The 15277-nt window shown below is 42.4% G+C and overlaps 1 protein-coding gene across 6 annotated transcripts in view; it reads right to left on the reverse strand.

The window, feature by feature from the left end:
• RBM47 (RNA binding motif protein 47) overlaps nucleotides 1-15277 on the reverse strand; it is a 75589-nt gene that overhangs the window by 29917 nt on the left and 30395 nt on the right. For 2 of the 6 annotated variants that reach the window (XM_052682790.1, XM_052682784.1), the window contains exons 1-2: nucleotides 13957-14060; nucleotides 13361-13499 (exon numbers count right to left, since the gene is read on the reverse strand). The exons of 1 other annotated variant lie outside the window; for it this stretch is intronic. The gene's annotated coding sequence lies outside the window, so the exon portion shown is untranslated. Of the gene's footprint in view, nucleotides 1-13301; nucleotides 13500-13956; nucleotides 14062-15277 lie in introns of those variants that run through there. 3 more of the 6 variants (XM_052682786.1, XM_052682788.1, XM_052682785.1) reach the window with 3 other exon arrangements.

Here is a 15277-nt window from a genome sequence, read left to right on the forward strand (position 1 = left end):
CGGTCATGTGCCCCACCACAGGCGTACAAAACTGCACCATGACTGCCAGTCCCATTCTCTCTGTTTATAACTTTCAGATCTGCTGGCCAGCTTCATAAAAACAAGGGCTAAATCTAAGGAATGAAATTAAGAAGTGAGAGCTTGTTTGGCTGGGCTACTGCCTGCCCTGAAAGGCAATGTCCAGCCATGCTGAGTGAAACGCGCTGCAACAGTCTCCAGATCTGCTCAGCTGAAGAGGAAGAGGTACAGGAAAGAGCAAAGAAGAGACACAAAAGGAGGGAGGATGGGACAAGCTGAGGACACAGGACAGGGATGGAATTGCTCTGCATTCCTACAGAGGCACTGTAGAAAATCAGACTTAATAAATTCTTCTTCTCATAGATCATCCAATTATAATGATGTTAAATCCTTCAGTTCTTGTCTGTCAAGTTCACACTGAGATAAGGAGCTAAGCATGATCAAGGCCTTTGCAAACTCTGCAAGTGCCTAGGTATTGGTCCTAGGAAGTCTGACTTAAAATGGAAACATATTAAAAGCAAACAAATAAACAAAAAGCACAGAAGTTCTATCTTTCAGATACAAAGTTTAATCATTACGTTGCCCAACTACCAGAAACCTTATCAACAAAATTACGCAACAAAAAAGGTACGCAGTTACATTCTAACCCTGAGTACAAACCAAATTTCTGCATGTCTGTGCTACCTATTCATTTTGTTAAGCATAGAACTCAATAAATGCATAAGTGTATTAAGTGTATAAGCTAGCTTCTGGAAAGAGTCCTTCTTCCTTCAGTAACACTAGATTTAAGCTTTTTTGAGAATACTACAGACAAAAATGTAAAGTTACTGGAAAGTCATAGAAGTAGTGAGAACATCCAATGGGATGCCATATAGCAAGAGTTAAAAAAACAGATTATTGCAGTGGTGGAAGGGAGAGATGTGCTGCTTTTTTTTTTTTCTTTTCTTTTTTCTTTTTTTTTTTTTAATCTTTTTTCCTTCAGTTCATGTGTAGAATTATTGGCTACAGAGAGAGCTGCTTTCCTTCCTTCCCTCATTTTCTAGAAAGAGCTCGTTGCAAAGAGAGAATGTGATGGTTTGAAAGAGTTGTTTTTCTCATATTTTCTCCCATTTTCAGTTGCTTTATATATCAGTTGGCTAATTTTAAGGCAATAATAACAAAGGAGACATATTCAGAAAGAACTGACCTAAGAAAACTGTAAGAAACACCTAAAATGGGGGAACAGGTTGCTTAGTGAAGCTGCGAGTGCCCCCTCCCTGGAAGCACTCAAGGCCAGGCTGGATGGGGCTTTAAGCAACCTGACTTAGAGGCAGGTGCCCCTGCCTACAGCAGGGGGTTGGAGCTAGAAGATCTTAAAGGTCCCCTCCAACACAAACCATTCTATGATTCTATGACAAATAGAAATCTGAAGAGTGAGATATATCCTTTACTAAGGATGTATAAGGAACAATCCCACTAGCTGTCTGGCTTGTGTTTTGGAAACCTCTGAAAGCTAACATGCAGTGTGCTGTTGTATATTTATTTCTGCAAAAGGAAAAGCCAGTTTATTTATTACCCCATTATTGGGCTCTATGTCTGATGTTTTTATTCTCAAAAGCAGCAAAAGCACCAAAACAATGTATTGTTTAATACCAAACAATGTTCTTGTTTCCCATCAGAGCAGGGAAGCCAATGCTTGCTCAACTGTACAGACAGAATGAATATAACCATAAATTTAGTCTGGGCTTATCAAAGAAAATAGGGAACCACGTGAAAACATGGGAAAATTTATAATAGGAGCAGAGAGAATCTATCACTACCTGTCAAGAATGTTCCTAAGTGCCTGTCATACTGGCAGTGCAATGTTTTACAAACTCTGTTGCAAGTTCATGGCTCAGAAAGAGGAACTGACAGCTGGAGATTTGGTGTGGGGAAGACAAATGTGTTCTGTTTCAGTGGCACAGATGCAGGCAAGAGCTCTGGGTGCTGTAGTCAGAATGTATGCTGCTGCTGGAGTCATCCTCCTGACTGCTTTGGAGCAGTTCTTATGGTTTAACCCAGAAATTACAGACTGCACACAAAAGTCTAATTAAAACAGAGAGTTCTTCTCAACACTTTTGTTTCTAATGATGCGTACTTTCCATCCAAACTGTGTTTTGGTTTAAAAAAAATCTCAACCAGTCACAACATAACCCTCTACTCTTTACCCTCTACCCAAATGCTCTTGTCTTTTGTGGAGGAGCTGCAGGGGCAGATACTCCCTTTTGGGGGAAGATCACATTTATTTCTAGAAGGGAGAGCGATGTGGGTCACACTGTGCTCTCACAGAGTGCAGCTCTGGAGGAGAACATGGCTTGAGGCAGTTCAAGAGCATTTCTACCCCAAACAGAAGGCTGGTTCAGCTGCCTGGCTCAAGCCAGTTAGATCCGCTGAGGCCTGAAAACTTCACCATCAGAGGAAGGGCTGGATCTCTATTGTGCTGCAGCTTCTTTTGGCTTGGAGAAAGATCACAGAAGAGGGTACACATGTCCTTTCCATTGCCTCTGTTGGGGAAATGCTTTGCGTACTCTGGTCCCTTGTCCCACACACTCTGTGCATCTGCACCACGCTCAGTTCTGCAGATCATGCTCTGCCCTGTCTGCTGAGCACTCACACTCTATAAATGTCTGTTATTGAGTACGTTTTTGGATGGAACCAACTAGTTCTTGAAACAAAGCGCAGATGTGGCTCTATCAACAAGCAAAATGGATTAGGCTGTGCCAGGCATGATTGCCTGACCTGATGCAGAATTTACATGCTGAGATGTCCTACATGACTCCGTTCTGTGTCCCAAACACATACCCTCAGTTTCATGGCTCTCCTCTGCTATGCTTCAGGTGGTGAGAGCTAATCAAAAGCATACAAGAAAAGCTAATCAAACCTTAGGACTAGGGAGAATATCACAGCTGCTAGAGAAGTCTCAGGATAAGCAGCCTGTTCTGAAGGAGTTAACAGAGCAGTACCATGTACCACTCATGCAAAAGAGATAGCAGCTCATAGTGGGAGCTGCTAGAAGATAAGGAGTGGTCTTGGTCATTACAGCCTTCTTCTTACCCCCATGAATCTGACACATGCTCCATGGGAAAGGATGAAGCAGTAGAGATGGTTGTACAGCCAGGGGACTCTGCTGTGGCCATATTCTCCCCACAGGTTTGTACTCCAAAGTGGGAAACAGTGATAGTCTCAGGGGTCATGTTTGGGGTCAGCACCCCAAACATTCTTTACAAGGAGAGTGGTTAGGCCCTGGAACGGGCTGCCCAGGGAGGTTGTGGATGCCCCGTCCTTGGATGTGTTTAAGGCCAGGTTGGACGGGTTCCTGGGCAACCTGATCTGAATGTGTACGTTTGGTGGCCCTGCTAGGCAGGGGGGTTGGAACTACATGATCCTTGAGGTCCCTTCCAACCCAGGTGATTCTGTGATTCTGTGATTCTGAGCAGGCCTCTCAGCCTTGCAGTCCTCCTTAGCTCCAGCTCGTCTAGGCAGCAGCTGATGCCTTGGGAAAATCACCTGTTAACTATGTTTTATTTTTCCTTACACAATGCAGAACTTTTAGTATATGCTAGTGAAAGTTACTGGTTACAAAAGTTCTCCAAGCACAAACATTATCCAATAGGAGAAATAAATTCGGAAATTGGAGATGCAAGCCACAGATCTTTGACTCTCCTATTTCCAGGAAACTTTGTATGATTCTACTGAAACCTGCCTCAAGCTCAGGTGAGGAAAAACTTATTCTCCTTCTGGTTGCTCAGAAGTGGAGCACTGATCTGAAACCTGGGCATATAGCTAAAAGGCTATTTTAGTTACAAATTTAAAGAAACTCACATCTAACTCCCCATCACTCAGTGTGATGATCTCATGTACACACACTGTTCTCAAGGTAGCACTGCTAAGCCAAGCACCCAGAAGATGGTTTGCCCTTCTTTGGTGCTGTGCCCAATGCTGCCCACACAAGTGCTGAAAACCAGCCCTGCAAAATGAAGAAACCTGGTACAAAAGTGCAAACACACACACACATACACACACACAAATAGACACCTCACAGCATAGTCTGTAGCTGAGTGTCAAACCACCAACCACAACAATTTAAGTGCTGTGCTGTTACATCCATCTTGTACATGAAAGCATCCTGATGATAGCAGGTGAATGGGAAAGCTGTATTTCACAATCGAATTTTAACAAGGCGTTTTGCCTTGGGGATGGTAGGCCGTGCAGAAGAAACAGGTTATTGTACAAAGGAAGAGCCATCCAACTGGCAGCTGACTGCACAGCTGTGTTTTGGAAACCTGGTTTGTTCACCCACCAAATATTTGGCTCATAGATTTTGGTGCAAGTGGTGGTTTAACATCCTGAAACAAGCAAGAAAGTGGAACACCCTGAGAGAAAACTTTGACAGGCATTCATTTAATGAGTCAGAATGCCCTGTTACCTGACTGCATTTTACACATGAGGAATTATTTTAATTGCCATTTAATAATCTGAGAAACTGCAAAGGTTTGAGTGTTTCTTTTCCAATACCAACCATCCAACATGGGTAACATCTGTGTGCCCAGATGTGTCCTCCTCTGCAAGGCAGAACTGCTCTCTCTCTGCACCCAAACCTGGTGATGGATGTAGGGATGGAGCCCTACACTCCCAGCTCGTTGCTGCTCACTTCCTTTTTTCTGGGCCCGTGGCACGGGCCACATCTTCCTGGTGTTTGTGTCTGCTCTTTTTCACATGAGCAGCCAGAGGAAGTAGAGCATGGATCAGAAACGTATTCTGTTTGAAAGCTGACTTGAACAGATGCTCCAGGCTGATACATCCATTTTGGTGATAGTTCTCTTTAAAAAATCTCCCAGCTTCTTTATTCTACCCCACATTAATTTTCTTAAAAAGAAATAAAAGTTGACTCTGTCTCTTACTGACAGAGCTGAAAGAAAATTTATACTCACTATAAATTAGCTATTTGATTGAAAACTGCTACTCCCAAATCTTTTAGCTCATAAGCAAATAGGAAAATCCATTGCACATAAAAGTACTGCCAATATGATACTCATTTGAGGCTTCAAAAAACTGCCCCAGGAGCTAAAATATTTAACAGTCTTTTTAACAGTCTTAAAGCTGCTACACTAAAGAAAGTGATTTTTTTTAATTATTATTTTTTTTTAATAAATCAGGGGCAAGTTCAATCTGGAATGACCAAACTCCAGCTGCTGAACTGTGTGCAATAGCCCCATCAGGAACTGCCATAATCTCTGAGGCCTGCAGATATTGGAGTACAGAGCATTAACTCCTGCAGTCAGAGCAAGAGAGATTGCACTCATTGGCCATTGGCTTGCTTGGAAATCTATTCGATCCTTGCAGATGTTCTTCATCTCCCTTATGCAAACTTGTGGATCTTGCATGCTAATGGTCTGAGTGACACAGAACAGAGATTTTCAATTTCTCACTTCCCTTATAAAAGACGCCTGCCATCTTAAGATAGGAACTATTGTAGGAACTAGAAAGCCCCTTTTAAAAATGATATGGACTTCAGTACAACAATATTAGCTGAAAGTAATTTACATAATTGCATCTCTGGAAAAGCCAAGTTTAACCAAAATAGAAAACTCCCTTAAACTGGATTGGGCAAGCAGAAAAAGGAAAGAGAAGTCACAGATCCCATCCCCTGTAGGCCGGCATGTTAGCACAATTCCACTTTCATAATGTTGCCAAATTTTGACATCCTAAAATGCTGTCAAAGTCTGACATCTGCAAAAAAAGATTTTTCAATTTTTTTTTTTTTTTTACATACTTCCCCATTACATTCAAGAACAAATCTGTCAGGCCTCAAAGTTCAGCTCTATGATAAACTTGCATGCCAGTTAGCAACTTGCCAAGCAGAGCAACCCTGGACTCTGGACACAAAGTGTTGCAGCAAGCAACTGGGGCTCATAAGGACCTGCCAGAGCCTGTTGGTCCATATGAGTGAGCAGGAGGGCTGCCTGCTTCCATTGGGGGGAAAGGGAAGAGCTCATGGAAACTGGAGTTTAGCAGTATTGCTAACAGTCACTCAACATTTTAAGAGAGAACAATAATCCTGCGTACTTCTTTCAAGATAATTTCTTCTTACTGTCCTCTTTCTAACCTACTTCTTCATTTTTTTTTTTGTACAACAGACCTTTAATTAGATTACCAAGCCAGTAAAATCATTAAGCAATTAAAAACAGTTTACATCACATCTATATTAACAAGATTACAAAGTATTTAAGATTACAAATCAGACCCTACATGCCTCTCCCAAAACACAGACAAAACTCCTAGTAACCCCCATGTCATTACAGCCAACATACAGCAGAGCTGTACTTTCGTTGTGCTTTCATACTGTCTTGAGGACACTCCCAAGTAATTCAATGATTTCTTTATTGAAACTTCCTTGTCTGAAATGCAAATGAAGATCAGAGCTGATCCTACAGTATTAAATGAACTGAAATACATTTTTGTCTCCTTAACCAGACTTAATTTCCATTTCTTCCCTCTGTTCTTCCATAAAGGCACACGTCATCATTAAGATTAAAATAAACCTCTTTCTGTACCTTGCTATCAAGACTTCTCACTTTTCATTTTTTCCTAGAAGAAACAAATTCTTCATCTGAAAGTCATTTTCACTGTGCAGAAAGCAGCCACTTTGAAAATGGCTCAAATCAAAGATTAATTTAATGGCTTAGATTAGAAGGGACCCAAAAGACCATTGAGCTCCCACTCCCTGCCATTGGCAGGGTTGTCAGCAACTAGATTAGGTGTGTGTGTTACTCCAGATAGTGACATTCACAGTATTTGCATCCAGCATCAGCACTAACTCATCAGCAATTTAAATCAAAATATTCCAGCAGAAAATAGATAACTACCTAGAACAAAAAAAGCTTGGCACAACAATCTAGAGCTGTGCATGACTCCAGTTTTACTAGGGCTATATGTCATTACAGTGATAGTAGAGAATCTGAAGGATGTTTTTTACCCCAGCTGATCAAGAACAATTTTTTCTATTCAGAAAGTATTCTGGAAAATACTTGCTTGTACTCTTTAACCTGGAAAGGAAAAGAATACTCCTTAGCTATGTGTCTTATCTTTTTATTATTATTATTATTGTTGCTATTAAAGTTGTTCTGAGAATTAAACTCAGTTATATTCCCAGCAGAAAGTCACTGATGATATTTTTCACAATTCACATGTATAATACCAAGATTTCATTCTCTGTAACATCTTGCACTGACATTGTTTTAATAGTTTCTTTGACATTTTGGTTGAGAAAAGTATTGTACTTCTTCAAATGACTGTTGAGTTCAGTTTTAAAGTTTCATGGCTGTGGTCACATTTCTCCTCATTTCTCCTTTCCTACTGGAAACAATTGAGGCTGGGGTCTCTCACCACTGACTTCCCACTTCCCAAGACATCTTATCCTCTTGTGAACCTCACTGAGAGAGACAAAAGAGGAAGATGGGAAAGAAACTGTACAGTACAAAATGGACCAGGAGGCATTTTGCTGATTTTAGGTTGAAAGCCTACACCTCAGAGTGTAGATAGGCAGCTCCTCCAAATTTCAGACTTCCGCTCTACTTTCTCCTCTCCAACTGTCTTGATGTTGCCACCCATGGCATTGCAGTTTCAAAAAATATTTCCTTGCCTAGGGACTTATAACTGATGCAGAGCTAAGCTTTATGTTTCAAGACTTACTGATGAGGAGTTCTAAGTAAAAATAAAGCAGTGATAATAGCTCTAGTCACCTCTACACAATCTACTGTCCTCCATCCATGCTGATGATACCCACCACCAAGTCACACAAACTTTCCTAGCAGCAACCCCAGGCATTCTTCCCACATTTCTACAAGGGAGTGGTGTGTAAAGAGAATTGGAGAGGTCCTTAGACAAGTGCTATCACTTCGTAGTACTGCAGCTTGAGATTTCCCTTGGTTCCATCCTTTCTGTTACGTTTTGTGAAGGGCTCAATCAGGTAGGGCTGGATCGGTTGTAGAATTTGCTCATAATCATAACCTGATGAAGCTCCTTTGGCATGCAGTAATGGTTGTGTAGTTCCCAAGGATAGTATTAGCAGGAACAAACACTATGCAAAATAGAGAAGTGTTTGCAAAATCAAGATTTAGGCTACCAACCTCACTGATTAACACTTACAGATAGAGTAATCCCAACAAATTCAAGCTGGAGCTGCCGACTCATCAACTTTCCACTGTCAAGTCATTAATGTCTGAGATATTTACAGATTGTCTGTCTACATCAAGCTAACTACAGGTATGGCCTGAGCATCTTTGCAAGCTGTTCAAATGGAAGAACATCATGATAAAATGATGAAGTGGCTGCCTCAAATACTGTTTGGAGAAGAGCCATAGACAGGGTTGGAAAAAGTTCTTTCTGCACCTTACTGAATGTTAATACAGCAGTTTTCCCTTCAAAGCACCCCCATTACTGTGGTGAAAACATTTGGCTCAGTAAAGCTTGGCCTGATCCCAGCTGAAGTCTATCTAAGGGCTGCTTAGAAATCCAAACAAGATGTGCACTTTTACTGGGGACCGCTATGAAAATACATCACTGCTATAGTGCCATGCTGTTTGATATTATCTTTGTAAGAGACAGGAAGGGCTGGAACGATGAGTGTTCTTACAGCTCATCAGAAAGGATGAAAAGCCAATAGCAACTTCACACCTGTAAAACATGGCTTCCTTCACTCAACAACCATAAAAGACATGGGTTTGAAAAATTTGTGTTCCTTTTAAAGCCAAATATTAAATGCACAAGAGGCAACCTGTGTACCTCTCTAACTCAATTCGCTCCAAGTATGAAAGTTAAATGTCTTTCCAGCTTTTGCTCAGTATCAGCTGTTTCTTACTCTCATATACCGGGATATGCATTGAAACCCTGCATAAGACCAGTAAAACTGCAAGTTAGGATCCCGCAGCATGAGAGCCTTATTTTGTCAGGCAGTTAGAAAAATATTTCTGCTGCAAGTATTGGTTGTTATTTCTACATTTGTCTGCCAGTGTGTAAGCAAATACAGTATCTTATTGGCAGTTGTTTTTAAATATTGGAAGTAAAGAGAAACACTGTGACCCAGCAGTGTGGAGGCAGGGCTGCCATTCATTTGGATAGGCATGTTTAATCATCAACTACATGCTGCACTCTGATCTGGGCAACATCTGACTTCTGGTGAGATCAAAAGTTATGAAAGTTACTACTGAGAGCAACCACTCACAGAAAGAAGTGTTTTCTTTGGAAGAACACATCACAGGGAAGAAAAACTAAATCAAGATCTTAGCACTCATCTCTCACTGACATCATTGGGAACTGTACACGCATGAATTCAGCACAAAATAATTTTTGTAATTAAAATAATTAAAGTCACTTCATTTCACGGAAATGATATTTCATATTCAGCTGTAATTCATGGGTTAACACTTTGCATCATTTTAGCAAAATTGAAAAGCTGAGGTTTCAATGCAACACGAGTTTTTCTGCTCTGCTGGAAGTGTGCAAGGCTGTTTACATGTCTGCAATCACTGTCTTTTAAGGCTTGCACTTTACCTGATCATTTCATTCACTGCAACAAAAAGAGGAAAAACAGTTCAATGTCACAAAAATACGCTTCTGCAAACTGGCTCTGAAAAGCTAAATAGTTCCCCTTAGAAAACTCTTACTTCTATAAAAGGCACAAAACCCTTGGTAAAATTCATACTTCTGCCTTCAGGAAGTAAGTGAATTTGATGATAATGTTTTAAATTTCTCCTAGAGTAATGTGAAGGAGAAACTTCTACCATGTGGGTGTTGTACAAATGGACAGCTAGAGAAAAGCTTCTCCAGCACTCATGGGCAGAAAAGTGCAGAGCTGCATCGCTGTAGAAGAACTACAGTAGTAACAGAAGTAACTTGCAGCTACTTCTAACCTACTTCTGTCCCAAGCCCAAAACATTAGAAATTGCCTTCTACAGTTGCTGTATCAGATGAAAAAAACAGTGACTATGAATATCTCCATGTGGTGATGTCCTTAAAGAGACCCAGCTCTGGGTAGGAGGCAGAACAGTACTCCTGGTCCCACCATCTCTGCCTGCTGAGCAGCTGAACCCAAACTCCACGGCATGGGAGCCACGTGTTTCCTCAGTGCTCCTTCCCCAGCTTGTTGCTGCCAGTCCTCATAGAGCTGCTGGATGTGGAAAGTGTACAGGCAGCCCTCTACAAGGGTACTGATGGGCACAGCTGTGAGCCAGGTAACCCTGGCAAGACCAGGCACATCTCCTTTTTGGAGATCTTCAAAAGTCATCTGGATATGGTCTGATATGGGCACACTGTTGTGTGTGTCCCTGCTTGAGAGGACTAGAAGTCCCTGCCAACCTCAGTCATGCTCTTGCTCTGTGATTCCAGGCTCACTTAGGAAAGATAATTTCAGGGGAGAAATGGCCAAGTTTTTCATGGCCCTGTTAAGCAGGTCTAGTTTTAATTATATGAAAATTTGTTTTTGGCACCACTTGTTATTTGCTATCCAAACACTGGTCAATGATACAGAGAAAGCATCATTTCCTGCATAAGTTTGTGCAGAGGTCATCCACTTTTTAATATATCCCTTTACTCTGCCTGTTTCTTCAAATATAAAACCTTCTTCCTACCCATGAAGAGTTACCACAGTGCCAACCTGGAAAAGTGTTTATGTAAGGTCTTTGTAGGATCTGTGATATTTTATTACACATAACTCTAGCATTAATGTCTATGCCCCTTTAAGGGGGCATTCCCTTTAAGGGTGAAGACCAATTTCTTTCTAAACAGGATCTCTCGTGGCAGCCCAGGCTAAGCATTGATCTGCCCTCTCTACTTTGTGTACCAGAAAAAAGGTTCCACAGACAAAGCTGTCCCTCATGATACCTGCTTCTTTCATCGTATTTACACAGGTTTAACTAACCAAAACCTGGTAAACTGCTCTGCTGGAAGTGCAGTCCATGAAATGAAATCTGCTTGCTCCATTTTTGCAAATAATAATATGTTATTATGTATGGCAATGATCTAAATTACTTAGATTATCAGATTGTCTAAAACACAAATGAAACGTGCCTCAAAACCAGTAGCAACAGAGAAGAACTGCTGCGGGCTCCCACTAGCACAGTCAGCTATCTGATGAAAATTTGCTCAGATGTTTTGGAAAGAAACTAGCAGTATTATGTTGGACAGTGGTCCTGGGGATAGGCCTTCCCCAAATGAGGTGTTTGCAGTGGATTCTTCCATAATCCATCAGTGGGAAAGACAAGGGTATTTTCCACAAAAATATTTCCTACCTCTCTGACACATGTTAGCAGTACTGAGCTGTAAATGCATGGCTCAGCCATCCCACTGAATGCTGCTGCATTTCTCCCTACTGTCGCAGGCACACCATGGCACATATGCAGTGTCACAACCACGGCTGTGTCAGGGGCATGGAGGATGTTAGCAGTCTTCTTGTAATTTTATTTACTGTTGATACCACAGTAATAATCTCTCAGGCCAAACTAAAATTGTAATAGGAGCAACAACTATTTGAAGTTTAGTTTAGTCATAAAGCATGCACTGCACCACCTTTTTCTCTGTTGCCTTTAAATTGTTATGGCCCCCGTGCCCTGAAACCTGCCTATCTGATAACATTTCTTCTTGACTCCTTGATTTGGAGATGGAAAAGGATTGGAGCTCCTCTGAAAGCAGTCTGCCATTGTGCAAACAGGGCTCAAAGATTGAATCTTTTCAGCTGTCCCATTCCTTCCATTTAAGCCACATAAGCTTCCCTGCAGTCACCAGCTAGGACCTTATCATTGTATGAAAACAGATGAGATAACATTGTCATCACTTTTGTTTTAGATTTTCTTTTTTTCTTTTTTTTCTTTTTAAACTCAGTCTCTGAGGGCTCTGAGGTAACAGTTGAACTCTTTAGTTACTGCAAAGGAAACTTCTACATCTCTCCAATTTACTGCCTAATACTGGGATCACTGGTCCCGGAAGGAGAAAGCAAGAATCACACACATGCAGATCACATACTTCAGTGATAATCAGTGGTTTACCTCTAAGGATTCACCAACAAACTGAAGCTCTGTGCAGTCTTTACCAACATCTTTCTTGAGCTATATTTCATTTCTTTACCGCAGATGCCTGTAGAACTCTGATTGCTTTGTTCAGTAATTTTTCCCTGAACTTTTCTCAAGGAGGTGTAGTGCTGCTAAGAATCGAAATCATGCTTCGCTTAGACTACTTTTAATAAAGTAAATGTGTTACCGCACTTTGGTGCAGCATAACACCACCAAGAATTTACTAAGTGTGTAATGTGCAAGCCCAGTGTGTAATGCGCAAGCCTAGTCAGCAAACAGATCAAGAAAAGAAGTCAGATCAGGGAGCAAGCAGCAAGCACAGCCATGACCTGACGCTGACACTCTTCATACGAAGAAACTGAAAGCAAACATATGAAAAAACCTCTTTCCTCCACTTTGTTTTGCACACAAAACACGCTGCAGCTCCTTTGTGAATACTCAATACACATCAGTCACCTTACACCTAGCATGCTGTGAGAAATCCCCTTTGGGTTTACTTGATAGTCACCTGGGATGTGAAAGGTGATTTCTGGGAGTCATCATAGGTACTTATATAAGAACAAACAGGGAAATTACACGTGGGAACAGATCCTGCATGGGTGAATCAGCTTCCTCGGTGTGGTAAAAATGTTCAATCACTGAATAACTTAAAGAAATTATTTGAAGCCATTCAGCTTCATCTCTCTTGGTAGCATATGCATAATATTTTACTGGGAATTTAAATCCTGAAATTTTTTTTGTTCCTGCTTTCTTAGAACACAGCGATTACAAGGAAAAAGTCTTGGAAAAATCAGTCACACAGTCTATATTAGCAAAGCTCCTTCAACTATCAGCAAGCCTTTTTCAGCGTGAGTCACCAACCACATCCTTGCTGTAATAATTTAGTTACACATTTTCTTCAGAAACTTTGATTCATTTTCTTGCTTGCTGGTTAGAAGATGAGCAGAAGCCAGCTGTCATGAACTTAATTAGAAAACCATGAATGAAGCACTCAAATGCAATGGCACAAGATTTTGTTTTAAATGAAGGCGCAACAAAACCAAAACAACTAGCTATTAACCAACCCAAGCATTAGATGACACGACACAGCCAAATGTATCTGGCAAAAGAAAGCAACAAATAACAGTGCTCTTCTCCACCCAAGCACTTTTCCCACCCCAGATTTCTACCAGGGGAGTCTTTGGAAATCTTGTAACTGACCTCTGCTTCTTCTTTGCTCCCAAAAAACCAAGAGAAGGTCGGTCAGCAGTGCACAGTACCTGTGGAGAAGTCGGAATGCTCCCGTGTGTGCTGGTGGCTGCCAGGCTCCCCTGTCGTCCTCGGGCAGCCCCGTACCTCTGCAGCCACGGCTTGGTGCACAGGTCAATGTTTTACCAGGCAGCCTCTGTCCCACCCGCCCTGCAAACACCAAATGGGAACGTGGCACTGGGGGGGTGGCTGCATTTCTACTGCCCTGTGCTCCCCCGGGAAAGAAAGCACAGAGAGGGAAATCTGTTGAGTGGGGATAAGTGTGCCACAGAAAAAGAAAAAATAAAAAGGCCTAAGTAAATGAGCTATTAATAGATAATTAATGGCAGGTAAGTCATGATAACCTTTCTCTGTATTGTTCTAACACTGCTTGCAAGCCTAGGCGTGCCAGGCTGAAAGCTGAGAGGGAACAGGTAATTTATGGGAGTACACAAATTTCCAAATAAATCTCCAGCTTTAAGAGAACAGGCATTCAAATTACAGCTAAAAGTTCAAAAACAAAATGTCAGCAAGGAGACTTTTTTGCTGTACCCTGAAACCACAGTATGAAATAACATGGAGGGAGGCTGAACAGAAAAAGAAGCAAAAGAAATAATCAGTGGTTTACCTTCAGGCAGAGTCACTGCTCCTGTGCTTTGGCTGCTCGGGAGTGCCCAAAGTTAAAGCTCTACCAGCAATAACAGAGCTTTTACGTTCCCAGCAGGTTAACAATTACAAGCAGAGGACAGCAGAAACGGGCTGGCACCAGTGCGTGGTGCTGACAAGGTGCCACTGCCACTCCCTGTGAGGAGAGGGCAACTGCAGGACCTGGGAGGGCTTGGAGACCTGCCCTTGGGGGTGCTCCCAACATCAAATCATAGAATCTTTTGAATTGGAAGACACCCTTGAAGGTCATCTAGTCCAACCCCCCCGCGATGAACAGGGACACCTACAGCTAGGTGCTCAGAGCCCCATGCAGCCTGACTTTGAATGTCTCCAAGGTCAGGGCATCTACCACATCTCAGGGCAACCTGTTTCAATGCCTCACAACCCCTTTCATAACTAGCTTCTTCCTTATATCCAATCAAGATCACTTGTTTTGAATTGAAACCAGTTCCCCTTGTCCTATCACAACAGATTCTTCTTAAGTGTCTGTCCCCTTCTTTCTTATAATCCCCCTTCAGATATTGAAAGTCCGCTACCAGGTTTCCCCTGAGCCTTCTCTTCTCCAGGCTGAACAGCCCCAGCTCCCTCAGCCAGTCTGTATAGGAGAGATATTCCATTCCTTGGATCATTTTTGTGGTCCTCTGGATGCGCTCCAACAGGTCCTGTCTCTCCTGTACTGAAGACTCCACATGTGGACGCAATTCTCCAGGTGAGGTCTCACCAGCGCAGAGTAGAGGGGCAGGGTAATTTCTCTCGCTCTGCTGGCAGTGCTTCTTTTGATGCAGCCTGGGATACAGTTGGCTTTCCAGGCATGGGCCATCCTGGCCTGGCCGTGCTCAGTGACATGGGCTGAAGGCTGCCAGCCAAATCTCGTGAGGTTGGAGGGTCTGTCTCTGCTCACTGGCATACTGCACTGAATGACGGGTGGCAGGGGCACAGACTGACCCAGCTCACACACATGTGACACCACAAGCACCAGCAACCAGACTCAAATAGTAGTGTGAGAAGTATGAATGCTTAACGTGACGTGCTCCTGGAGGAGCAGTGGAGTGAAGAGGGTATGACCCAGGGGGCTTCCCACATCCACCTCTGCAGTTCTCAGATGTTCAGAAGGAGAGCTGCCTGGCATTCATTAGTCCTACCCGCTGCAGTGATGCAGTGCCAGGCTCCCGGAGCTGGTGGGGAACATCACCTCTGAGATAGTTTCCCCAAGTGAGGCCATGGCTGCCAAGGCTTAACCATGCCATGGTGGCGAAGCGAGCTCTGTGGCTGCAGCCCAAGCT

Source organism: Tympanuchus pallidicinctus, unplaced genomic scaffold, assembly GCF_026119805.1.
Source record: "Tympanuchus pallidicinctus isolate F22 unplaced genomic scaffold, pur_lepc_1.0 scaffold2, whole genome shotgun sequence".
Lineage (NCBI taxonomy): Eukaryota > Metazoa > Chordata > Aves > Galliformes > Phasianidae > Tympanuchus > Tympanuchus pallidicinctus.